Below are 27,821 nucleotides of genomic sequence, written 5' to 3' on the forward strand. Positions count from 1 at the left end.
AGTACCTTCTTTCTTCTTAACCAATAACACTGGTGCGCCCCACGGTGACACACTCGGACGAATAAATTTCTTATCCAACAGATCTTCCAACTGACTCTTCAATTCAGTTAACTCGACAGCAGACATACGGTATGGAGCCATCGATATCGGCCTAGTACCAGGTACCAAATCAATTGAGAACTCAACTTCACGCTCTGGCGGTAATTCATGCACTTCTTCAGGAAACACATCAGGAAAATCACACACCACGGCTAGATCGCAAATCACCAGTTTATCTTTAGCCTCCAAAGTCGCTAACAGCATAAACAACTTTGCCCCATCTGCTACCGCCTCATTCACCTGCCTTGCTGATAGAAACAAACTCTTTCCTTCCTTAATCTCAGGAAAGATCACAGTCTTATCAAAACAGTTGATATAAACTCGGTTAAACACCAACCAGTTCATACCCAGGATAACATCAATCTGCACTAGTGGAAGACACACGAGGTCCATCCCAAAGTCTCTACCAAAAATACTCAAAGGACAATTCAAACAAACTGAAGTAGTAGTCACTGAACCCTTCGCAGGAGTATCAATCACCATATTCCCGTGCATCTCCGATATCTCTCGGATCAAACGATCATCTGCAGAAGTCTCAGAACCCGATAAAGCAAAGACCTTGCCTCCCGATTGGTTCTCTTTCTTCGGCTTAGGACACTGTGGGCTAATATGACCCACCTCTCCGCAGTTGAAACAAGTCATAGTCTTCAACCGGCACTCTGCAGCCAAGTGACCACCTTTGCCACACTTGAAACACTTCTTCTCAGTACTGGTACACTCATGGATACGATGTCCAGCCTGACCACATCTGTAACACTTAGCATGGGCACTGGAGTCTCCCCCACTAGGTCTCCTCATCCCACTCTGTCTCTGGAAACCTTTGCCAGCTGCATACGATTTCCCACGATCATTCTGATTCTTGCCTTTCCTATCAACCCTCTGCTGATAGCTCTCCGCTCTGGCCTTGGTATCCTGTTCAAAAATCCTGCAACAGTCAACCAAGTCAGAAAACACTCTGATCCGCTGATACCTAATAGCCTGCTTGATCTCGGGACGTAACCCGTTCTCAAACTTCACACATTTTGAAAATTCCCCAGTAGCCTCATCATAGGGAGTGTAATACTTCGACAGCTCTGTGAACTTAGCAGCATACTCAGTAACAGACCGGTTGCCCTGCTTCAATTCTAAGAACTCTATCTCTTTCTTTCCTCTGACATCCTCTGGAAAGTACTTCCTCAGGAATCTCTCTCTGAACACCGCCCACGTGATCTCAGCACTCCCAGCAGCTTCCAACTCAGTGCGGGCAGCAACCCACCAATCATCTGCTTCCTCTGACAGCATATGCGTACCGAACCTGACCTTCTGGTTATCGGCACACTCAGTCACTCCGAAGATCCTCTCGATCTCCTTCAACCACTTCTGAGCACCATCTGGATCGTATGCTCCCTTGAACATTGGAGGATTGTTCTTCTGGAACTCACTCAGTTGACGAGCAGCTCCCATTCCCACAACATTCGGATTCCCTCCAAGTACTCCAGCTAGCATACCCAGAGCCTCAGCAATCGCAGCATCGTCTCTACCTCTTCCAGCCATCGCTATTCTGAGTTAATCCAACAAGCTAAAACAATAAGTACTGATAGGAGTACATAACACCTATCACATACAGGGAAACAGAATAATTACGACTCGACTCGACCGACTATGCTCTGATACCACTAATGTAACACCCTACTTAAATACCCCAATAATTAATTAAAACAACAAAATATATATATCAGAGTAGATATGCAATTTCAGGGTGTCACACTTGACACTTCACACCATTCACCAAAATAACCTGTCATGCTCATTTATTAATCAAATAAAACATTGCACAATTCGCAGCGGATAGAAATCTAACAACAGACAAACCATGTAACACATTACATGTAAAATGGTTCAACAACCAAAAAATGAAAACAAGGTAAAACATCCCGTCCCGATGTTACATATACCAGAGCATGACCCACTAAGGAACTACACTAGACTCCAAGCACTAGCTTCTACTCAATCACTGCTCGTTACCTGAAACATAGTTGTAAGGGTGAGTTCCTCAATCGATATAATAAGCATTATAAAATATCATGTAATGTTAAGTAAATTAACACATTCATCACCCTAATCATATCACACATTCAGCAACGGCAACATCAACTCATAATCATACTCAACACAAACACAAAACACACGTATAATATTGGAATACATCCATTCATATTATACGCCATACATACATTATGTAATGAGACTCCATGCATGCGGTACCGAATATTCGTGAACACATAGTTCAACCTCACCGATCAAACCCAGATACGGCTACCAAGCTCACTAGTCCCACTCATTTGAGACCTAGTGACTCACTCACTAATTCCTCACCATGGGAATTAGCTACCACCATAAAGGCCATGCTATGCACGCTAAATCACCTAGCATGCAAACATCAACAACAATCCACAATGGACATATGCTCACACTCTAAGCCATAAACAGTCCATCCACAATTGCATACATAATAGATATATTTTCAGCATTATGCATACCATCATACATCATCAGCATATTTATCACAGAATCATATCATATCATGCCAAATAATAAATCACAGTATTAGCACACTCTACTAATACCTATACTGCTCAAAACAACGGGAAATGATCCCTACTATATCATCCATCAGCTAAATTACATCACTCAGCTGAAACGACCAAAACTGCACAACAACAGCTCAGGAAAATCAAACTTCTGCCCATACGCGTATAGCCTGTCTCATACGCGTATGATACGCGTACCACTTCTCCCATACGCGTACCAACAGAGACAAAACCACGTTGTAAAACATCATCTTCTTCATTCATACGCGTATGGCCTCACCCCATACGCGTACCACTCACAGACTACGCGTAGGTACACGCGTATGGCGCGTATCAGCACCAATTTCCTCCCCTCCAGGCCATCTCATACGTGTATGGCCTAGTGTCATACGCGTATGACCAGAAACCAATTTCAGATCTGCTATGGGTTTTTCTCTGCTACGAGATTTCTCAAATCCAACCTTCCACAGTCCAATTTTTACACAGCATTCGTTTATTTTATCTAACACAGATCATACTCATTCAATTCCACAATTTCTAACCTTATTACATCTAATTCCTACGAATTTTCTTCAATTATAAACTCATATCTCATTCATCCATAAGTTCACAATTTGCAGCATTCATCATCCAAATTAGAGTCGATTTCAATGGCTTATTACTACCCATTACATGTTAACCCATAATACCCATTAAACGACGATAGACCCCCCTTACCTGAGTTAATCCGGCAAATCCTTTGACCTTCAACAATCGTGAATTCTCCTCTTGAGCCCTAGCCTCTTCTTCTCCCTTTCTCAGTTTCTTCTCTTTTCTCCCAATCCTTACGTGTTCTCTGTTTTCACGTATAAAACCCTTTTTACCAAATGGGACTCTTTTCTGATTCCAACTTTATATTCCAATAATAATAATCCAATAATATTCCAATTATTTAATTAAATTAATAAATATACTATTAACTTAAATTAAATAATTATCATATTTTATCGGGGTGTTACAGTTGTTCCCAACTGGTTTGGATGAAACAGATGCTCACTGAGTATAATGTCACTCAAAATGTCATGACATTGTTCTGTGATAATCTCAGTGCCATCAATATTTCCAAGAATCCCATCCAACACAGCAGGACCAAGCATATTGACATTAGACATCACTTAATCAGAGATCTGGTGGAAGACAAGGTGATCACCTTGAAACATGTAGCCACTGAACTTCAACTGGCTGACATAATTACAAAAGCTCTGGATGCTACTCAGTTTGAAAACTTAAGGGGCAAACTGGGAATATGTCTCTCTGAGAACTTATAGCAACCACTGATGTTTGGAACTATGCTCTGATTGGTCAACAGATCATAGCTATGCCACTTGCAACAAGTGTGGCAATAAGAGGGTAAGGAGACACCCTAACGTGAGAAGGCCTATGCACCTGTAGGAATTCAAGGATGCTGTTCATGCAGGAGTGGTTCTGGATGTCAGAAACAAAGTCATGGCATCTGATATGGCTGTACCTACAGTAAAGCAAAAGTGGTTGATTACTTGATCAAAGCTGTGAAGCAAGATCAAGTGGGTGCTAACTTGGTTGAAACTATGAAGTAAAACCAAGTCTGTAATTCTGTCATTTTTTCTATTTATGTTGTTGGCTTTGGCAACATTTTTGACAAAAAGGGGGAGTAACAGGTGATACCCCAGACAACAGATTGGTCTGTTAAAATAGACTTTCATGACAGATTCGAAGATTCCCTCCCCTGCAGCTGATGTGTGTTGAAGTTTTTATTTAACTTCTGTACCTCTGTATGTGTGCTGCATTTAGAAGTTTTTATTTAACTTCTGTATGTGTGCTGTTATGTGAAGTTTTATTTAACTTCCATGTGTGTGAGTGTGTTGCCACTCTGAGTGTATTAGCTAGGTCTATTACCTGTTAGATGTGTGATTTCGCTGCTATGAACTCTGTTATGGGGATCAAAGTGTTTTAGCCAAAAATTTGCCAAAGGGGGGAGTTTGTAGGTGTTGAATGGGCTGCATTATATGGTAAAACACTAGCTGGATTCTAAAGTCTTGACTGATGTCATGACATGGTGTGTATGTGTGACTGCATTGTAGGTTAGAATATCTAACTGTACTCTGATGTCTTGACTGATGTCATGACACACTTGAGTAGTTACTCCAGGATTAGCTAATACAGGATTTATTGAATGTCAAACTGGATGTTGTGACATTCATCCCTATCAGCAGATACTAAGGAATAGAACAGCTGGTGTTCTGTTAGAACTTAATATTTATTTCCAGTTTGGTTATCAAGGAAATACCAGACCTGGCATAAGGCCTACTGACTGAATGTCAAACTGAATGTTATGACATTCATCATTGACAGCATATACTGAACAATAGACAGAGTGGTGTTCTGCTATACTTCAGCATGTTTCTTAGTCTGTTCTTCAAGAGGATAACAGAACTGACTTAAGGCCAAATGTGTAAATGTCAAATTGGATACTTTGACATTTACTAATGTAAGCTGTTACTGTAGTATGGTCAGTTTGGTCATATACAGGTTAGCAAAATTGTACAGTCTGTTTTCTGGAAAAACAGACTTAGCATATGATCCTTGATGTCAAGCTGAATGTCGTGACATTCATTCCTGACAGCATATGCTATATTGTAGGTTGTTCAGTTTTCTGTTTCAACTTTTTCTCAGGCTATTCTTCAGGGATTCAACAGCTGAGAGAAAATCCAGGAAATCAACATACAAGCTACATTTAATGAACCTAACAAATAGCCTATTTGTTAGTAACCTAGATGTGGAATTTAAGGAAACTCGGGTGACCTTAAATTCAGGAGAATACAAGTGCAAAGGCCCAAGTACTGCAATATAAAAGGAAGTCGTTCCTTCATTCAGAACTGGGGATTTTGAGGCGTGAAGATTTAGTGTGTCCATCATACTTCACTACTGTATTTTTGTGAGTCTTGTATTAGACATATCTTGTAAGCCAAGCCATTATCACGTAGATGATTGCTTTGGCATAGGGTGTTCATTGAGTTGTAAGTGTTGTGTCGCTCAAAGCTTTTAAGCGTGAGTGCTGTGTATCTTGATTAAAGCTGTTAAGCACAATCAAGAGTTGTTTGAAGTGTGACTTCAAAATTGTCTTTAATATTGATTAAAGGTAGAAATCACTGAGGTGATTGAGGGGGAGTGAGTAGGAACTCTGATCTTAGAGTAAGATTGAAATTGCATTGGGTAGGGATTAAGTGAAGAGTTGTAAACGGGTGAGTTTAGCTTTGAATTAATACTACTGATAGTGGATTTCCTCCCTGGCTTGGTAGCCCCCAGATGTAGGTCATGTTGGACTGAACTGGGTAAACAATTACTTGTGTTATTTACTGCACTTACTTTTAAGTTCTGTATAATTCTTGTCTGTGCAGAATTGGATGTCATAACAACCCGTGTGACATCTAAAGTCTGATAACTAGAATTTCACTTTCCGTCGACCACTCTGTGTCACCGCCGTATGGAGCATCTCAATTCTAGGTCGTAGTCTCAATCTTCTCAAAATTTTCCAATTTCAATATGACTTGAATTTCTAAAACATGTTTGCAGGATCTCAAGTCATCACTCAACAATGGGAGTCATTCAAGTAACTGTTTTGGAACCAATGGAAGCTACCAAACAGCATCAGGATAGTTTCGGGGGTTTATCCGGTATTCTCATAACGATTTACATTTCATTTTATAATTAATATGACAATTATATGGGTTTGAAGCATTCTCTCTTTCTGTATAGTTATCAAAACATGATTTTAATAGTGAAGTCAGATACGATTATAAAGCTATTTTGATTCATACAGAATTCCCGTGTTTCTGAATTCTAGACTAGAAGAACAAGTTACAATTCAAACCGAGCCATGCTTGATATTGTACATAATATTTGTCAGGGTGTTGAAGAAGTAGATAAAACTAAAGAAGGATTTTACATTAGGTCGGGCATCACTGCTATACTGAGGAATGCAATACATTAGGTTGGGCATCACTGTTATACTGAGGAATGTAATACATTATATGAAAGCACTTCAAATTAACCGGTCGATCTCTAGAGTTTAGATATAAACATGGTATTTCTAAATTCTTAGATGCAAACTCATGGCAGAATCAATTATTGATATGTTAATTATGTTTTCCAACTAGTAGTTTGCCTTGGCTCCCTCCTGTTTAGTTTTGAAAGGAAAACATAGGATGTTCTTGTTTCCAGAGACAGAAGATAATTAGGTTGTTGTTTATAATGGATCAAACCTAGTTAAAAACCTTGGCTTATATGTGTAAAGTCCATCTTTTTAACTTTATATTCACTAACCAAAAAGTGCTCTAACAGTTACTACTCCATGGTTGTTTTAGTTATTACAAGACATATCAGTGAAACTTGTTCATTTTGTCCATACCTTATGATTTTTTTGTCTTGTATTTGGTGTTTGGGAATTGATTTATATAGTACAATTAACATTTTTCATCTGTCTAGGATTTAAATAAAAAGATACGTGGTTTTTTCATCTGTCTAGGATTTAAATAAAAAGATATGCGGTTTTTTCATTTGTCTAAGACCCCTTCTTTTCAGTTTTTGCAACAATGAGTTTTCTTTGGATTGTAATGACGGAATCATATTATACTAGTATATTTTTTGAATATGATGTTGTATATGCTTGTAGGAGACTCAACAACAAGAAGCTGACATGAAGAATACCAATGTAACTCACTAATCTGATAAACCTCAAGATCCATCCTGTGAGTGAGTCTATTGTTTTATTTCCACTTAGATCTTCCAATTTCATTTGGTTAATAAATAATTTTCTTGTGCAGAGACTTGCCAAATAATTATCTCTCAAGTGTTCTTCTAACAGGTTCTGATTACCTCTCGCATTGATAATGTGCACTGCCTTTTTAATATCGTGATTATGTGCTATGTATTGTTTAAATAACTGATTATGTGCTCTGTATTGTTTCGATAAGTGATTAATATGACTTGTATTGTTTCGATAAGTGATAAATATGATTTGTATTGTTTCGATAAGTGATAAATATGATTTGTATTGTTTCGATAAGTGATAATGTGCACTACCTATTTCACGTAGCTCTGCAATGTTTCCATAAGTGATAATATGCACTGCCTATTTCACATAGCTCTGCAATGTGCAATGTTTCAATAGGTGATAAACTTAAATGTAGGACTGTTCCTTAGGTAGATTGTGATTCTGAGTGTGTCAATCAACAAGGGAGTGTTCAGTTTTATGCTTGAGGTATATTTTACATCTATAGTCATTGTTAAAATTAAAGTAGCAGTTTTAATGTCATCTCAGTTTAACAAGTATCATTAATTTTCTTCCTTACATTCTTAAATTTTTATTTTGAGACTTATTTTCAATCAAAGGTCTTGAGTTTTAATAATATTTCATATTGCACACTGAGACACAAGTATTATTAATTTTGGTGCTCTTACATTAATAAAATTATAATGATAAATAAAATAAAAAGCAACCATCATATTGTATTCATATAAATTCCATCTTAACACACAAAGTGGGAAAGACTACAGACTGAAGTATGGAGAGCTAACAAGGTCTTTATTTAGAACCATAACAACATCCAGCAAACCAAAAAGAAAACAAAAGTTGCGTAGTAAGAAAATAAAATAAACTCCAAACTTTCATGAACCTGTCAGCCTCCATTGAACTTCCTTTCGACAACCACTAGATACATTGATAGTTAAATGCATAAAAAATGTCAAATTTACTTATAATAGTGAAAGGAGAGCGTAGAATTTATCATCGAACTTGTGGCATAAGGTAATGTGAATATTTATTGGATTAACAAATTGGTCTTGTTTAAACTTTCTGCCCAGTATAATATTACTTTTTTCAAGAATATCCTTTATATTATTTCTTTGGTAAATTTTAATGACTCTTTAAAATAAGGAAGAATCTCGAACATCTGGATTAAACAAGTTCCGTGAGAATTCTACTGTTCACATAAAAAATAAAATAATTAAAAATATGGTAAAATAAAAAAAAAGTTACTATTTTAAAAATATTGTAAAATAAAAAATAAAAAATAAACATAATCAAATAAAGAAAACATAAATTACCTTGTTCACCGAACCTTCTGTCCCAACTTTGCAATCATATATCTCAGTGTCTTTTTTACTGGGCCACAGATCATGAATGACAATTTTTTGTGGAAAAAAAGATAGAAACAGGTTTCTATCTTACAAAATGTTTGTGGCCATGTGAGAGCCAGTTTAAAGTGATCAAAGGAAGGTGGTGGTGGTGGTGGTGGTGATGGTGGTGGTGGTGGTGGTGGAGAATATGGTCTATGTAAAAAGGTGTCGGTGATTGTGAAAGCCATCAGAAAACAATTTGTAGTAATGAAGTCATAGTGACCATTGTAAAGAGAGAATGGAGTGATTAGAGATGCATGTTGCAAACTCTGCTTCACCCTTTTATAGGGGAACAATTTTCTTGTTTCAACATCTTCATTTACTAGTATTGTACATCAACATGCTAGATATATGCAATTACGTGTAGAAATTCATTTCTAATTACAGTTTTTGGAAACTTTCAATTTTCATTATCAAATAGTAGTATTCATTCCAATATTTGATAAATCAAATTAAAATGAAATTGAAACAAATAAAGAAACATACAAAATATTCACAATAATTTGTTGCAATTGAATGTTATTTTCTATTATTTCATAATTCTACTATCACACGCCATACTTTAAAATTTAATAAAACAAAAGCAAAGAATATTTCAATCGACATGGTTAGCTATTGTCAAATAAGGAAGAAGAAAATTAAAATGAAATTGAAACAAATAAGGAAGAAGAAAATTAAAAAATGACTACTTAATTACAGTCCAAAATTCAACAAATATGGTTTATTGCATCAGTAATAAATAATAATCAAATTTATTAAAATTTGTGTTGATATATTTAAGAGGTTCTGCCCCATTAAAAGTGCTACATTAATTAAAGTATTTTGATTTTTAACGTAAGCTTATATTAATTAATGTATTTTCATTTTTAAGTGAACATTATTATTCAATTGATAGTAGTAAAACTACTTCCTAGAGTTAAAAAATAAAGTTGGTGGTCACATGTAAATGGAGAAAACTTTCAATTAACACATTACATACCCAACAAAATAAGCGGGGGTTAGTATGTCATTTGACATGATTTTTACACATTGTTGATATTATATTTTTTAATAATTTTAAATTTACTCTTTGATGTTAGTTCTCAATGTTTCATTTTATGAGAAACACCAAAAATTAATTCAGCATGTATAGAAAACAACACAATTACTCTCCCTACCAAGATAAAATGGATAAACTATAACGTGCAGTCCACTTAATTTTCTGACAAGTTTGAAGGTACGATATGTCCACCTCAAGATGATAATCTACGGACAAGATAGAAGCTAACCTTGCACAAACCGTTTTGACTGAGAATCCCGCAGTGTCGTTCCACCAGAAAAAATTGTCAACAACATTCGGAATCAAATTAAGAATGAGAAGAAGATCATTTAAATCTGTCTGAGAAGCTTCCACAAGAAGATAAAAATTAAATTGAGGTTCCAAGACCAAACACCATGGCACCACTACCCCAAATCCTCTATAGAACGTCTAGAAAATTGTACCTTTTCCAACTTACTAGAAAATTGCAGCTTCAATTGGGCATCTCCAATCCATCGATTCTCCAAAAGTTAATATAGGAACCCTTACATAGCTTGCAAGAAAACCCATTACCGAACCAATTTGCTTCGCCACCCCTAATACCTAACGAGACCCTTAGATCCCTAAACCAAATTAAGGATCTTTTACTATTATCCGGCCAGAAGGAGACTAAAATTTGACCCTTAATGTCATCATATTTAAAAGATAAAAGAGGAAACCAAATATTTGTACGATCTGAAATAAACCTCCAGTCCCATTTACCCAACAATGCTGCATTGAAACAATTACAACTCTGGACCCCTAAGCCCCCCTCCGATTTTGATTTGCATATTAAGGACTAAGCTACCCAGTTAATATGCCTTTTTTTTCTACATTATTCCACAAAAAGACACTTTGAATCTGCACTATTTCTTGGAGAATTATCTTTGAACATTTATAAAAGAATAAATAGGACAACGGAAGTGAATTTAAAACAAAATTTATGAGAGTAACACGCCCTTCTAAAGAAACAAATTTACCTCTCCACGAAGCCCGACAAAGATAGAGCTTTAAAAGAATTGGATCCCAAGTGATTTCCTTCTAGGGTTGGCTCCAATTGGTAAGCCAAGGAAAGAGAATGGAAAAGAGCTAATTTCGCAAGATAGAAAATTCGAGCTTGCCGACTAAAAATCCTTTAAAGTGTTAAACCCCATGACCTTGCTCTTGTGGAAGGTAACGCTAAGACCGGAGACCTTTTCAAAATCGTGTAATTGGGCTTTAATGGAATATAGATTTACCGAATTAGCATTTCCTAAGATATTTGTGTCATCTGCAAATTGTAACAAGTCAAATACGATGTTATCTGTAACTTTGAAAGGGTGGAAATTTAAGGGAAAAGAAACCTTTCTCATAAGCCCTGAGAAACCTTCAATAATAATAAAAAGGAACGAATATTGCATATCACCTTAATGAAGTCCTCTTGAAGCTTCAAAATTCAATGTTGGGCTACCTTTGATAAGAACAAAGAAATTAAACAAACGCAGGTTCGAATCCACTTGATCCAGTTCTTTCCAAAACTCATGTGATTTAGAACATAGAGCAGAAAATCCCAAGACATTAAATCGAAAATTTTCTCAAAATCTACTTTGAACACAAACATATATTTTTTTTTGTATCTTCTTGCGTAATTCACCAATTCGTTTAACAGAAGCATCCTATCTATGTAACAGTTTTGAATAAAAGCTTATTGGGATTTTTAGATAAGTTTTTTTATCATCAATTTTAGCCTCACTACTAGCAATTTTGAAATGACATAGCACGAAAATTGATCCCTATCCGATGCCATGTCGACATTATATTTATACTGACGAACGAATGTCTCACCTAGATCATTGAATGTTCTGATTATAATTTTTAGAAACTTTCAATTTTCATTATCAAATAGTAGTATTAATTCAAATACTTAATAAATCAAATTGAAATGAAATTGAAACAAATAAAGAAACATGCAAAATATTCATAATTATTTGTTGCAATTGAATTCTATTTTCTATTATTTCATAATTCTACAATCACACGCCTACTTTAAAATTTAATAAAACAAAAACAAAGAATATTTCAATCGACATGGTTAGCTATAGTCCAAGAAATTTATAAACTAGTCATTTACTGTTTTTAGAAATTCCATTTTTCATTGTCAAATAAGAAAGAAGAAAATTAAAATGAAATTGAAACAAATAAGGAAGAAGAAAATTAACAAATGACTACTTAATTACAGTCCAAAATCCAACAAATATGGTTTATTGCATCAATAATAAATAACTTTATTGCATCAATAATAAATAACAATCAAATTTATTAAAATTCGTATAGATATATTTAAGACATTCTGCCCCATAAAAAGTGCTACATTAATTAAAGTATTTTGATTTTTAATTAAGCCTATATTAATTAATGTATTTTGATTTTTAACTCTGACCTGATTCTTTGTCTCTGGTGCAGGCATCTCTTGAATATCTCTGACTTTATCAGGATCTACTTCAATACCTTTCTGGCTGACAATGAAACCCAACAACTTTCCTAAACGAACACCAATGTACATTTATTAGGATTCAACCGAAGTTTAAACTTTCTCAACTGCTGAAACAACTTCAACAAATACTCAACATGATCTTCTTCAGTCTTCGACTTAGCAATCATATCATCAACATATACTTCTATCTCTTTGTGCATCATGTCATGGAAAAGAGTAGTCATATCTCTTTGGTACGTTGCACCAGCATTCTTTAAACCGAAAGACATCACTCTATAGCAGAATGTTCCCCAGGGTGTAATAAATATTGTCAGTTCCATGTCCTCGGGTGTCATCTAGATCTGATTATAATCAGAGACCCATCCAGAAAGGAGAAAAGTTTGAACTTAGTTGTATTATCTACCAACATGTCAATGTGTGGCAGAGGAAAATCATCTCTCGGACTAGCTTTGTTCAAGTCTCTATAATCAACACACATCCGAACTTTACCATCTTTCTTTGGAACAGACATGACCATCCATTGAGGATACTCAACATTAACAATGAATCCAACATCAAACTGCTTTTGCACCTCTTCTTTAATCTTGACAGCCATATCAGGTTGATTTCTTCTTAACTCCTACTTAACCGACAAACATTATGACTTCAAAGGCAATCGATGCTCCACAATATCAGTACCAAGACCTGACATATCTTGATAAGACCAAGCAAACACATCCACATATTCTCTAAGAAGCTCTACCATCCTCTTCTTAACATCTGGACAATTCAGTGCCTCAAGCTTGACTTCTCTCTTGTTCTCTTCAAAACCCAAATTAATCACTTCCAACGGCTCTTTATGACCCTGAATGGTTTTCTCTTCGTGCTCAAGCAACCAAGAAATCTCATCAGGAATCTCTTCATCATCCTATTCTTCCATTTCGAACACAGGAAATTCAAGTTGGGAGAGGGCATAAGGTCATTATTTTCAATGGGTTTAACAATTAATCTGCACAATGATGTTAGCTTGATTTTAGAATATGAACAAATAAACGCACATTGTGATGCAAACATAAAATTGATTATCATCTTGTTTTTTATGTTACAATTTTTTCCAGAAAAAGTAAAAAGGAAAAACATAATATGGATAAACGAAATAACATTTTAATAATGATAATGAAAAATCTGAACAAAGTCCATATAGATCCACTTTCACCTTGGGCATAATGAAAGGATTTTTTAAAATAACAAAAAACATACTACTTCGATAAGTGAATAACAGAAGGAACACCACCAACAATCCAGTTTTGGCACATCGATCCACATGTCACAAAGTTTGGCATTCCTTGCTCTTCATCGTCTTCTAAAATTGCGGCAACAGACTGATCTTTGGAATGAATAAAGCCAACACTGTGAAACACCTCCTGAGTTTGCTTCAAATCTCTTCGGGTTACATCGGGTGAAAAACATAAACCAGTTCGATTCTTGTTCTCGGCAAGCTCAACAACTTGTCCTTATATAGCAGATTGACCATTCTTTAACACATCTTGGGCATCTTTCAAGGATGACATGGGTTCATCATTCTTCTTAACAACAGTATTATTAACAGAAAGAGCTTGAAACGATGTTCCCTCAACTTCGTCGGCATCAATGTATGAAAATGAGGAGAGATGACTCATCAACATGGCCTGCTCGCCACCCACGACCACTAACTTCCCATTCTTCACAAACTTTAGCTTCTGGTGTAGAGTTGATGTAACTGCCTCAGCCTTATGAATCCACAGACGTCCTAAGAGACAACTGTAGGCGGGATGAATATCCATCACTTGAAAAGTGATATGAAATAAGCACATACCTATCTTTATTAGGAGATCAGCCTCCCCATTTACAATCTTCCTTGAGCCATCGAAGGCCTTCACAATGACTCCAATGAACATCATTGGAGTACCTTGATAAGAAACCTTAGACAATATGGACTTAGGTAGAACATTCAGAGAAGAACCAGTATCCAATAACACATTGGTCATGGCATCTTCTGAACAATTCATAGAGATATGTAGAGCCAAATTGTGGTTCCTCTCCTGCTCGGGCAACTCTTCATCATTGAAGCTCAGATTGTTACATGCGGTAATATTGGCCACAATACCATCAAATTGATCGATCATCACATCGTGGTCCACATAGGCTTGCTCTAGTACAAAGCCTCTCGATGAGCTTCTCAACTCATCAGTAAAGATAATACGAATATCTTGGACGAAGTATGCAACAACTGGTCTACCACATTGAAATCACTCTTCTTAATCAATTTCAGCACTTCATCTTAATCAGCGTTCTGATTCACACTGCTAGATTGGCCAGTTTGCATGACAGAAGTTTTCTCTTGAGTTGATTTTTCTATCACAACATCTTCTCTTAGGAGCTGCAACAACAAATACCCGACCACTTCGGGTCACACCACTTACATCGGTGATGTTTACAATAGACGATAAAGCAGGAATAGGCCCCTCTTTACCATCTTCCACCATAGTAGCATTATACTTATAAGGCACAACTTTATCAGACTCGTAACGTGTAGAAACCGCCAAATGAATCACCAACTGAGAAACAACAGTATTTTGACCATCATATGCAATCACAACTAGTTCTGAGAGATTAAAATGGGGAACTATGACGTTCATCTCATGCTCATCTTCATTTCTATCCCTTGTAACATGAATACGGTTTTGATCCATCATTTCTTGTAAGTCTCTTTTCACAACAACACATCCTGGGAGATCTCTTGAACAAACATGGCAAGAAGCATGGTCATTCTCATAATAGCTCAACTCACATAAAGTTGTGTGCATTTTAACTAAGGATCTTCTGATTAGATTGATGTCAAAAACTCAGTACTTTCAGGGACATCCTTCGACCATATTTACAACTGCATTGCCCATGTTTGGGCAACGAATTAGCTTATACATTGGGACTAGAGTCATCAAAAGAAAAAATTCCACTTTGCATTAACCTTCTCACCTCAGGTCTCAAAGTGAAACAATTCTCAATAACATGGTCGGATGCTCTTTGGTGGAATGCATAATGTTGATCAGGTTTATACCACCACAAAAGCTCTTTCGGAATAGTTGGTGGAGTTCTCGTTTGTACCAAATTCTTCTGAATTATAAGAGGAAATAACTTTGTATAGGTCATTGGAATTAGGTCAAATTGTGTGGGCCTCTGGGCACGATTATGTTGATTCGTCCATTGTTGAAAATGCGGTTGATAACTCGGTGCTACTTGAACGGTCGAAGCAGAATTAATAACTGGAGTTACAGACGCCACTTGCGAGATAACGTTAGCATCATGTTCCTTCTTCTTGGGTAATCCATTCCCATACTTTCTAGAACTATCGGTCGAACCACCTTCTTTCAATCATCCCTCACAAACGTCTTCTTCTAATCTCAAACCCATATTTACCATTTCACTAAAGTCAATAGGCGCACTTGCAACCATCCTGTCATAATAGAACAGACTAAACGTCTTCAAAAACAATTTCATCATTTCCTTTTCTTCCAACTGAGGACTAACCTATGCAGCGATCTCGCGCCATCTTTGCGCGTACTCCTTGAAAGTTTCTTTATCTTTTCAGGACATAGCACGAAGTTGATCCCTGTTCGGTGCCATGTCGATATTATATTTATACTGACGAACGAATGCCTCGCCTAGGTCATTTAATGTTCGGATCTGAGTGCTATCGAGCCCCATATACCATTTCAGAGTAACACTAGTCAAACTGCCTTAAAAGTAGTGGATCAACAATTGAAGATTGTCAGTCTGAGTCCACATCTTACGAGTGTACATCACTAGATGACTAAGAGGACAAGAGTTTCCTTTATACTTTTCGAAATTTGGAACCTTGAACTTGTGTGGAATCTTCACATTAGGAACTAAACACAGATCATGCGTATTATTTCCAAACAGATCTTTTCCTCCTAAAGCTTGAATCTCTTTCTGCATAGCCTAAAACTGATCTTGGAACTCTTCCATTATTTCATAAACACCAACAATTTCGTTTTGGTCAATGTGAAAAATAAGTTCTTCGATATAAGGAACAACATGAACCACGTGAGGTGGTACTGACATAACAGGTTGAGCCATTGGAACTTCAATAACATGTTGTTACCCCTCACGCACAAAGTTAGGAGGCATGCCCCAAGGGAAACTAGAAGGCATGTAGTGTTGCGGAGCACTGACGGGAGCCACATAGATGGGCATGAGACAATTTTGGAAATCACGGTCCTCTGAAGTTGAGTCTGAGAGGAGGTGGATGATTCTGAGCAGCCACCAAAGCTTCCATCATAGTAGTAAGCCTCTCATAGGTGTCCCTCAAGGTTGTTACCTCCTCACGGAGTTCACGATTCTCTTTCTCTAGGCGATCCATCTTCTTCAACTGATTAGCTCGAGTATCGTACCAGTGAGACAACTTGTCTGGATGAAGACCAAGAAATAAATAAGGCCCCTGGCAAACTTACTCAAAGCAAGACCAAGATGCAACATGATGCATGATATGCAAATGCAAATGTGAGTGTTATTATTTTTTTTCCAAGGAACTTTAAGACATAAACTTCAAACATTATAGAGGGAATAACACATTTTGATGTACTAAAAATATCATTTTATTAACAATGTAAAGGATTACAATCAGAAATACAATTTCAATGATCATAAACGGAAAGAAACTAGATCTATGTAATCATGTCCGATGACAACCCAACGCCAAGTTGGTACTTCTTGCGAAGCCTTTTGATCTCTCTTTCGTAGCTGCTTTTCATAACATCCTTCTCTATCACGAGATGGTCTACAATGGATTTCTAAACTCCGGAAGTAGGAAGATGAGTAGATGATGAATTGTTAAAGGAAAATAAATCCTCTTGGTCCCTTGATCTCTTCACAGCATGTTGCTTAAGCAATTCTATCAAGTCGTCTTTTTCCTTTAGCTTCTTTTGCAATTCTTCTTTCTCAAGGCGTGGGGTGTGAAATTTGTCTTCCCTGTTATCCTTCTCTTGATTCATCATGTCTAAAGCCTCTTGCAACTCCTGTATGCCTTTTGTAACAGCCCAATTTTTAAGAATTAATTCTTATATTATTATTATTATATTTTAATTTAATTATTTGGAGTGTTGAGTAATTAAGCGGTTGTGAGGTAGTATAATAATAGATTAATTAATTTAATTAGTGTGGGAATTAATTATTTAGTTGTTATGAGAGATAATTAAATAATTATATTAATTAAATTGGTATGAATAGTGAGTGGTTAATTATTTGAATTTAAATTTAAATAGAGGTATTTAAATATTAGGTATTTTGGGCCTAGTGATTAAATTAAATGATTTAAGCCAACTAGAATACCATTATAAATAGTAAGAGGTGAGGGGAGTGAGAGATATAATTCACTTGAGCATTGAAGGCAATAGAGAAAGAGGAGAGGGAACGTAAAGAGGAGTTAAGGTTTCCATCAGAGTTACAAGGTAAGGGGGGAAATCCTTATCATTGTGGGTTAATCGAAATCGGAGGTCCGGAAGTCCTCCAACGATGACGGGGAAATCTGCATTCTGTTTTCGTGTTAGCGCAGGAACAGCTTACTGTTTTGCGTTAACCGGTTAACCCATGGTGTTAACCGGTTAACACTGTTGCGAATATCATAATGGGAATAACACATTTTGATGTATTGAAAATATCATTTTATTAATAATGTAAAGGATTACAATCAGAAATACATGAGTATTCTTTATTTTCCGCTGCGAACGCATATTGCTTGAATATTCATGATGATTGGAATGTGTTACTTTAATTGGCCAGGTGTATTGTTGGTTTTTGAAAAGTTTTAAGTTTCGAAAACGTCGATGTGACGCCCTTTTCTTATATGCGTGTTTATTTACTCTGATTATATGCTAAATGATTTGGGGTAGAAAAAGGGGTGTTACACCTTTAATAGTGGGTAATTTGACCATTACTAAAGACACGGGTCTTTCATAAGCGTATGGCATCTTGAATTCTTTTGCTCTCTTCTTCACCCAACTAGTGTAAGGCTCCAAAGCTATACAATTCTTCAATCCAAGCTTACTTTTTCCTTTCCTATGAACATTACGTCAAGCACGTACCATCCTAGCTTTCAATCCTTGAGTGTCTTTCCCTTCCTGGAAAAATAAACCTTTTAAGAAAGTGTTATTAGGTTTTTCCTTCATGGTGAACCCAAGTTGACGTCTTTCTAGAGTCGGATTGTAGTTGATTCCCCCTTGTGTGCCAAGAAGAGGCACGTTAGAGAACTCCCCACAACTATCAATAATCTCAACATTGTCGTAAACAGAAGAATACGAACTATGTCATCATTGGTGAGAGAAATAAGTCTTTGAGACCACCTTAAACAACCCTTATTTTCTTTGAAGATGAGAGATTGCGGCAAGTGAGAAATAAACCACTTGTACAGTAAAGACGTGTAACAGATAATAGTTCCACCTCCTTTAGAACTCCTATGATGAATGGAGAAATAAGTGTCGTCGAGAAAAGTTGGAACCATATTCCTAATCAAGAATATCCTCATAGCATTAACATCAACAAAATTGTCAATGTTGGGAAACAAGACCATGCCATAGATGAGTAAGGCGAGAATAGTTTCAAATGCCACCATACTACCAGCATTGGCAAAATAAAAGGCTTTCTCAATAAAAAAATTCAAAGTCAACCCTCTGATACCTCCTTTGACAGTGAGATTAACATCTATGTCAGACTTCCTCAAGTGAATGACTTCAACAATAACTCGAGATTCAGGAATTCCTTCCACCCCACTAAAAGGAACTCTATTAGAAACTAGTATACCCAAAATATAAGCATAATCCTCCACGGTGGGCAACAACTAATAATCAGGGAAAATGAAGCAACAGTAAACAAGATCATAGAACTAAACCAAAGTACAAAGAAGACGATCCTTAACATGAATAGATAGAACAAATAAAAGTCTTCCAAAACGGTCTCTGAAACCCTTAGGATCATCCACAAAAGATGATAGCTTCCTTAATACCATAAGATTGGGACATCTGAAACTATATTTCTGAGTATTCCTTTTTCCAATATCCATGATCAAAATATCTGTGATGTTTGTAAAGAGAGTCTTTAAGTTCCTTGAAAATTGGAAAAATTCTTATGAATGTTATGAGTGCATGATGCAACAATAACAAAATGGATCACACAAAGCACACAAACAAGGTCCAAAGGTTTAGAGTCACAAGCATGGAGCCAATGGTAAGAACCAACCCACAATGTATGTACCAAGGGTATAATCACCTGTAGAACAAGTTTGTAAAAAGTTCCCAGAGTAATAATTCCATCTTTTGGATATTACCGACTTAAACGACTAGTCGTCAACCAATAATATTCTCAAGAGAAACTTGTTCGAGTGTAGTTCTGTGTAACAACTAATTCAAGTCTACACCTGAATAGCCACCACACTACATCCTAAAAGGACAAGATGGGTTAAGGGTTCTAAGGTCCTCAACTTCTCAGGCTCCCAGGTTGGAAAAAGTAATGCAAACTATGACTACTCGTGTGACATCAGTAATCCCAAAGGCGTCTACACCGAGCGAGGGATCTCAAGTCAGCTTATTAAGGATTAAATCCATGTAAGCCAAACATGACTATACCACCATTCTATCATAAGAGATCTCAAGTCCGGGATATGACTCATCTCACCACACAGAGATCACCAAGCACCATACAAAACAAACAATAACAAACAACAGCAAACATGATATATACACATAAACAAAGATGTGCTTAACCCACTAGGGACTAGTTCCATAGCAAAGTCGCAACTTTTTTGTAGCGGTAAAATGTTGAGATTAAGCTATCGATTAACTTAACTCACAAAGTAAGATTCGCCACTGTGCTTTTATTTTTTCCAAAGGAAAAGGGAAAAAGTACGAACAAAACCCGAAGAAGTTTTAAAATAAAACTAATAAAAGAGATAAGGGTCCAGGGGTTAGTTATGCAAAGGGAAGGTATTAGAATCCTAAACATCCATGGTACTCCATGAGAACCTCTTTGAAAATGTGCCTTTTGGTTTGAAAATGGGTATTGTTTGCAAATGATTAGAGAGATGAGAAAAGAAATGTTTTTTTAATGATTTTTGTGTTTGCCAAGACTTTTTAAGTCTCATGCCTACGTACCAACAAAGTGCAATGGAGGATCAAAACCTCATAGTTCGTGGTAAAAATAACAGAGGTGTTTATTTTGATTCATTTTTAATGGAAAGATATTTTTTCATTTTAAGGAGAATACTCAAGTAGTCGCCCACAAGTATGAGAACATTGCATCATCATGAGAAGGGCTCCAACTTGGATAAAGATCAACAAGTATACCACTAGCTCTCATAGATGGAATAGATTTGTCATCAATACTATGGGGATAGGAGAATTATATCTCAACTATGGAAATGACTCACGTCTAAACTTTGAGAAAAGTTTTTAAAAGGAAAGGTGCACTAACGACACAAAAATGATTTAAATGAGTTAGGAATTTTTTAGTCTTTTGAAATTGGTCTAAATATGCTTAAGATTGATTAGCATTTATTAAGAAAAAAGTTTTAAAAATCACTTGACAAAAGTCAAGGTTTATTTGAGAAAGTGGTTCAAGTTAGAAACAAGAAGGTTTTGAAAAAGAAAGAAGATTTTGAAAATTAAAGAGAGGGAGGAGAAGAAGACACTATCATAGAGCATAAAGTAAATGCTAGGGAGGAAAGATCTAACCAAGAGATAACAAGACTTATGACATAAGTCAAGCAAGAATTTCCTCCTTTGGGTTAAACCTCAGACAAGCTAAATAAGAAAATAAAATCCATGTGTCAGATGAAATCAAAGTAACTCAACCAAGTCTTCAAAAGAAAATCCCATGTCAAAGGTATTAGATGAATTCCAAGGTCTCAAATCACAAGTCCTAGAGAAAATGTCAATGTCCTAATTCTAAGTCCATAACTCCACAACATTGCTAAGGATAGTAACCACAAGTACATGAATAATGAGAAACAAGTTCCTTTTTTAGGGTTTTTCTTATGAAAATATGAACCTATACATCATTTATGAAAAAGGCTCCAACTTGGACAAAATCAACAAGTATGCCACTAGCTATCACAAATGGAAAAAGGAGTAATATTTTCACACAATACCATAAAGAGTAGAAGACTTACAATCTCACTTATAAAAATGCCTTTACTTTTGGGACAAGTTTAGCGTTATGTTAAGCAATCTTAATTAGAATTATGTAGAAGTATCAATTATTTGAGGCCGGTCAATAATAATATTTGTGTTAATACATGCTAGAGAAATGATATGTAAATTGTAACACCCCAATAAAAAAATAAGATAATTATTTGATTTAAATTAATATTATATTTATTAATTTAGTTAAATAATTGGAATTATTGGATTATTATTATTATTATTTTGGAATAATAATTATTGGAAAATATATAAGTGTGAAATAAGGAAAAAGAATCCCATTTTTTGGTAAACAGAGTTTTACGTGAAACAGAGAAGCGGCTGAAAAGTGGAAAGTGGAGAAAGGGCAAAGAGGAAGAGCAAGGGCAAAAGGTTGGAGAAGAGAAAAGCTTGGAGCTTAGAGATTGCCGGATTAACTCAGGTAAGGGGGGTTTATCGTCGTTTAATGGGTATTATGGATTAGCATGTAATGGGTAGTGATAAACCGTTGAATTGACCCTAATTGGGATTGTGAATGCTGAAGATTATGTTGGATAAAACTGTGTTTAGGCTGTAATTGAATCTGTGTTTGGGTTAGTTGTGAACTTCCGAACGTATAGCTTTTTACGGAATTGGAATCGGAGGTCCGGAAGTCCTCCAACGGCGGAAAATGCGGAGAATTCTGCATTCTGCCTTGTGTTAGCGCAGGAACAGCTTCTGTCTTGCGTTAACCGGTTAACCCAGGGTGTTAACCGGTTAACACTGTTATGTATTCTGAATAATTGCTGTTTTGTCTGCGTTAACCGGTTAACCCAGGGTGTTAACCGGTTAACACTGTTAAGTTTTGGGCAGGAAGCGTGTTTGTGCTGCGTTAACCGGTTAACCCAGGGCGTTAACCGGTTAACACTGTTGCAGAGTGGAAAAATTGTTAATTAAAATGTTGTGTGCCTAACCGATGGTTGCCTATATCGGTGTGTGATATAGTAGGGATTATTTCCCGCTGTTTTGAGCAGTATAGGTATTAGTAGAGTGTGTTAATACTGTGTTTAATTATTTGACATGATATGATGTGTTGATACATGTGTTGATACTGTATGATGGTATGCATAACGTTGTGAATGTGTATGTTATGCATGTGTTGTGAATGGACTGTTTTATGGCTTAGAGAGTGAGCATCGGTCCATTTCGGATTATTGTTGTGATGTTGCATTGCTAGGTGATTAGCGTGCATAATGTGGCCTTTATGGTGGTAGCTAATTCCCATGGTGAGGAATTAGTGATGTTAGTCATTTGGACTGTTTTTGATGTTTGCATGCTAGGTGAATTAGCGTGCATAGCATGGCCCTTGGGGTGGTAGCTAATTCCCATGGTGAGGAATTAGTGATGTGAGTCACTAGGTCTCAAATGAGTGGGACTAGTGAGCTTGGTAGCCGTACCTGGATTTGGTCGGTGAAGTTGAACTATATGTTCACGAATAGTCGGTACCGCATGCATGGAGTCTCATTGCATAATATATGTGTAGTGTATAATATGAATGGATGTATTCCAATGTTATACGTGTGTTGTGTTGGCATTGAGCATGAGTATGAATTGTGTTGATAGTGAGTATGATATTTGTGTTGATGTGCCGTTACCGAATGTGTGATACGATTGGGGTGATTAATGTGTTAAATTACTTAACATGACATTATATTCTATAATGCTTATTATATCGATTGAGGAACTCACCCTTACAACTATTTTTCAGGTAACGAGCAGTGATTGAGTAGAAGCTAATGCTTGGAGTCTAGTGTAGTCTCCTTAGTGGGTCATGCTCTGATAGATGTAACATCGGGAGGGAACATTTTAATTGTGTTGTTGATGTTTGTTGAACCAGTTTACATGTAGTATGTGACATGTTTTGAATGATCGATTTGATCTCTATCCGCTGCGTATTATGCAACTGTTTTATTTGATAAATAAATGAGCATGACAAGCTATTTTGATGAATAGTGCGAAATATTGTGTGACACCCTTAATTGCATATTTACTCTGATAGATACATATTTGTTATTCTGATTAAATATTTGGGGTATTTTAGAAGGGTGTTACATAAATCATTCTCCTAAAGCCATACCACACAAAAAGAAAGAAAGGGGACGATCAAGCACAAATGCTAGGAGGATGGTTCATTACTTCAATGCACACTCCATGACACTTAGGACAAACTTATGCATCAATCCAAGGTACCTTAAATGATCCATGATCACTTAAAAGGTAGATTTGAAATGATGAAAGTTCAGTAAGTATCAATCCAAACATCATAAACAAGATAGACATAAACCCTCCAATTGATCAAAGGGAAAAGAAGGAGATGAAGAAGAAGGAGACAAGAGAAGTCACACACAAATTGGACCAAGAGTTTGATCAAGTCATCATCAAAATCAATCACCCATTTTGGTGGACTAGAGTTCTCACCCCATCAGCACCTAATCCATTGAGTTTGATGAGACTCATGATCCAAACCATCATGATCCAAGACCAACAGAAGTTCACAAAGGTCACACAAATATAAAATGCAATTAAATGCAATAAAAATTCACCAAAAGTATTTTTAAATGAATTTTAAAATAGAAATAAAATGAAAAATCCATAAAGTCCATCAAAACACCAAATAAATGACCAAGAAAATTATGGAAGGTTGAAAATAAAATAAGAAGCATGTAATAATTTTTCCTGAATTTAAAAATGCAGAAAAGTATTTTTAAACCAATTAAGACAAACAAGAAAAGAGAAAATGCATGAAAAATAGAAAAGCAGTCAAATAAAATGTGAAAAAATAAAAATCAGATGAAGAAAAATAAAAGAGAATTTTAGATTTTTTGGGGGGATTTTTTGGATAAAAAATGAAATTACTATGAATTTTAAAAGAAAAAGCAATTAAAAGTAAAAAATAAAAAAAATTAAAATCAGAAAAAACATGGAGCGTTGGATCACGCCTCATTAATTGACGTGGCAAATCCAACACTCCTTAGGTTGGATAGCACGATGGAACGCGCTGCAAGCAACACAAAATCCAATTCAAATCCAACCAATCAGAACATTTCAAATGTCCAACGTGTCTGACCAAACTCATACAACCTGGAACACTCCGGTCATCCTCTCCGCTGAGGTCTCACTAGAGCTTCATTGTTTGGTAAATTCAGAACACGAGACCACCACCATTGTGATTATCTTCTCATCCTGAAATCAACCTTATGCTCCAAATTCATTTATCTAAATCGAGCAAAGGGAATTTCAGAAGCAAGCAAGCCACGAAAAATATAATTAAATGATAAACACGATCAATCAACTCTAGATAAGTTAGGGGAAAGCATCAAAGAGTGAGGACTACATTATGGTAACTTGTTTGAGTTCAATGATGCTCAGAACTACCTTATCCAGATGGTGATCAGAAGTTGATGAAGCTCAATCTGGTTAGAGCACTTCAGAAGGTCTCAGAGCTTGGGATTATTGCAAAAAATTTAGAGGATGTCGAAGACGCTAATGGAATCAAGAAACTGGATTGAAACAAGTTGAAACTCAAAACAAGATAGTTGAATTTTCTGGAAAAATTTCAAGTTGCAGCAGGGATTTTTTGGAAAAATTTATAGGGAAAATGTTTGGATCCAAATACGTGCGGAATGATGCAAAATTTGTGCAAAACAAATTTGACCAGAATGTGAGAAAAATGAGACTTGAAACTCATCAAAACTCGGCCAAATGATGCGTTTTAAGGGTCAAGTAACTTCTGGAGACTTAGTTAAACATGTTTAGGTCCAAAACACATGCTAATTTGGCTTGGAATTGAGATTATTGAAGTTCAAAATTCGGGTAATGGTAATTTCTTTAGTTCCAAGTTACCATGTTCAACCCAATGGGGCATCCTACTCCAGAGGCTTTTTGATCCCATTCTTTTTGATACCATGTTCAGCCAAGAAAGGTTATTTTTGGATGTTTGAGTACAAAGTTATAGCATGTTGAAGTTGACATGAAAAACTGATCACATAACTTAGAAAAATTTGAGTGCTTCATGGCTGAAAATGACCTGTAATGTCTCAATGAATTCCATGGCCTTCCAAGCATATTTTCACCGTGATCCTTGAATAAAAACTTGTAGAGCGCATCATAAATGACATTGTGCAAAAATAATAAGCCTCAAACATTGAAAATTGAAGAAGTTATAATCTTTGAAAGTTAAGGAAAAATCACTTGAAAATAAGCATAGTTGGCTATTGTCATGTAAAGATAAGTTGTATAGGATGTCGAGAAGATTTATATGCAAAAAGAAGCATTCAAAAATATCGAGAATTGAAGGGGTTGTGATCCTTGTAACTTTGACTTCAAAATATTGACTTTTTGGTCAAACCCCTTGGAACAAGCTTGTGTACTTAGACCTTTCTTGCATATAAAAACACATGGATGATCATATGGACTCAAAATAAGGTGTCCTTGATTGTTTCTTGATTGCATTTTTCAAAGTTTGAGGTAGCTTGTTAACGAAGGCATGGAAATAAACACATGAACCTTTGACTTTTCTTGAGAAATGAGCAACAAGGCTTTGATATGCTCTTGATCAAAATGAGATTGAAAGATGCTCGAGGACCTTAGAAATCATGCTTTGAGAGATAAGCTCCTTAAGAATCCGTGGTTGAACACACTTTGCTTAGGAACTAACAGAAACCCTAGCTGAAGAACTATGCTTGATGTTCTTGATGAGAATCCCTATTTCGCACAATAAACTTAAGGAGAATAAAACATATTTTTTGCTATTTTTATTAGTGGTTAGATACGAAATTAATCATATGAACACAAAGGTAAAACAAACCAACAAATATGTGCTTAGTGATCCCTACAAGAAGCAAACCCAAAGATGGATAGAGGGAAGGATCAAGTTGTGACCTTGTTTGTGTGCGAGGATGCAGATGATATGTGGGATCTTAAGGTTAAAAATTAGGGTATGACACAACCCCAATGGTTCCCATGGAGTACCATGGACGTGAGGGGTGCTAATACCTTCCCCTTGCGTAATTGACTTATGAACCCTAATCTCGATTGTGAGACTGATACCTTATCACCTTTTAGCCCTTCCCGTGTGCTTATCCTTTTTGAGGGTTTTATCGACTATTTCCCCTCGCCCCTTCAATAGGGGCAAACAAAATAAATTTTGGTGGTGACTCTTATGATATTGCCTTTCTCTCTTTGGGGAGGCAGTTCTTTTATCCAGTCCGTCCAGTCTCCTGGATAATCCGAAACCCCGGTGGCGACACTATCCTTCATAAAATATACACCTCTAGTAGAGTAATCTCCCCCCATACCTTGGATTTCCAGCAAAAGCAAACACTAAGCTCCTCAACAATGGTGTTTTATTCTCAAACCCTAGGTTGCCTCCTTGCATCTTTTCTCTTGTTCCAAAATAATTCGTACTGTAAAAAGGTCCCAACTCTCACTTTTCTATTTAAACCAAAACCTGATTCCCCTAAATTAGGTTATTCTCTTAATACCCTATACTTACTCCCATATTTCCTAATTTTCCCTTGCTCCTCTTACTAACTCCAATTTCTTTTATTTTAATTTTTAATAATTCAATTATCCACCAAATTCTACTATTTCTATTATTTTTCTACAACTACCTTATTTTTAACTATAAATCTAATTTCTCCCAATCACATTATTTAAACCATTCCTCTCAACTTAAATTTATTAAAATAATCCAATTAATTTCTACCATTTTCTTAACTCTCTCCAATACCCACCAAGGCACATATATTCCCCAATTATTCAAATAAAAACATATAAATTAATTTAAATAATTAAATATAATGCACCTAAATTCAATTAAATAAATTAATTGAATTCAGGTGTTACAGTAGGGGCTTTTGTAGTTTGGAATTCACTTTCCGCGTGAATCTTTATGTATAGGCAATATCTTTTTTAGCACGAGATCATCTTCTTTGAATTCTCGAGGGCATACCTTCTTGTCAAAATCCCTCTTGAGCCATTTCAGATACAAATCACCATGGTGCAGAACAGTCATGCACTTCTCGTCAATGAGATTCAATTGATCAAACCTATTTTGAATCCATTCAGCCTCTTCTAGCTCAGTTTCCATAGTAATTCGCATTGAGGGGATCTCCACTTCAATAGGGAGTAATGCTTCCATACCGTAAACCAAATGGAATAGGTTTTTTCGTGTTGAAGTG

The 27,821-nt window shown here is 36.1% G+C and overlaps 2 long non-coding RNA genes and 1 pseudogene across 3 annotated transcripts in view; 2 read left to right on the forward strand and 1 right to left on the reverse strand.

The window, feature by feature from the left end:
* The first annotated feature begins 7,421 nt into the window (after positions 1-7,421).
* LOC127101138 (LEAF RUST 10 DISEASE-RESISTANCE LOCUS RECEPTOR-LIKE PROTEIN KINASE-like 2.1) overlaps positions 7,422-27,821 on the forward strand; it is a 46,271-nt pseudogene continuing 25,871 nt past the window's right edge.
* LOC127101144 (uncharacterized) overlaps positions 8,170-27,821 on the forward strand; it is a 42,895-nt gene continuing 23,243 nt past the window's right edge. Inside the window, exon 1 of the long non-coding RNA XR_007794575.1 lies at positions 8,170-8,318. This is a non-coding gene — a long non-coding RNA (uncharacterized LOC127101144). The remainder of the gene's footprint in view (positions 8,319-27,821) is intronic.
* On the reverse strand, positions 8,176-9,225 carry LOC127101145 (uncharacterized). Of its 2 annotated transcripts, none has more exons than XR_007794576.1 (2): positions 8,793-9,225; positions 8,176-8,397 (listed from the first exon to the last, which is right to left on the reverse strand). It is a non-coding gene; the product is annotated as an uncharacterized LOC127101145 (long non-coding RNA). The 2 variants fall into 2 exon arrangements; XR_007794577.1 differs by having other exon boundaries at positions 8,176-8,668.

This window comes from Lathyrus oleraceus, chromosome 7 (genome assembly GCF_024323335.1).
Source record: "Lathyrus oleraceus cultivar Zhongwan6 chromosome 7, CAAS_Psat_ZW6_1.0, whole genome shotgun sequence".
Taxonomy (NCBI): Eukaryota; Viridiplantae; Streptophyta; class Magnoliopsida; order Fabales; family Fabaceae; genus Lathyrus; species Lathyrus oleraceus.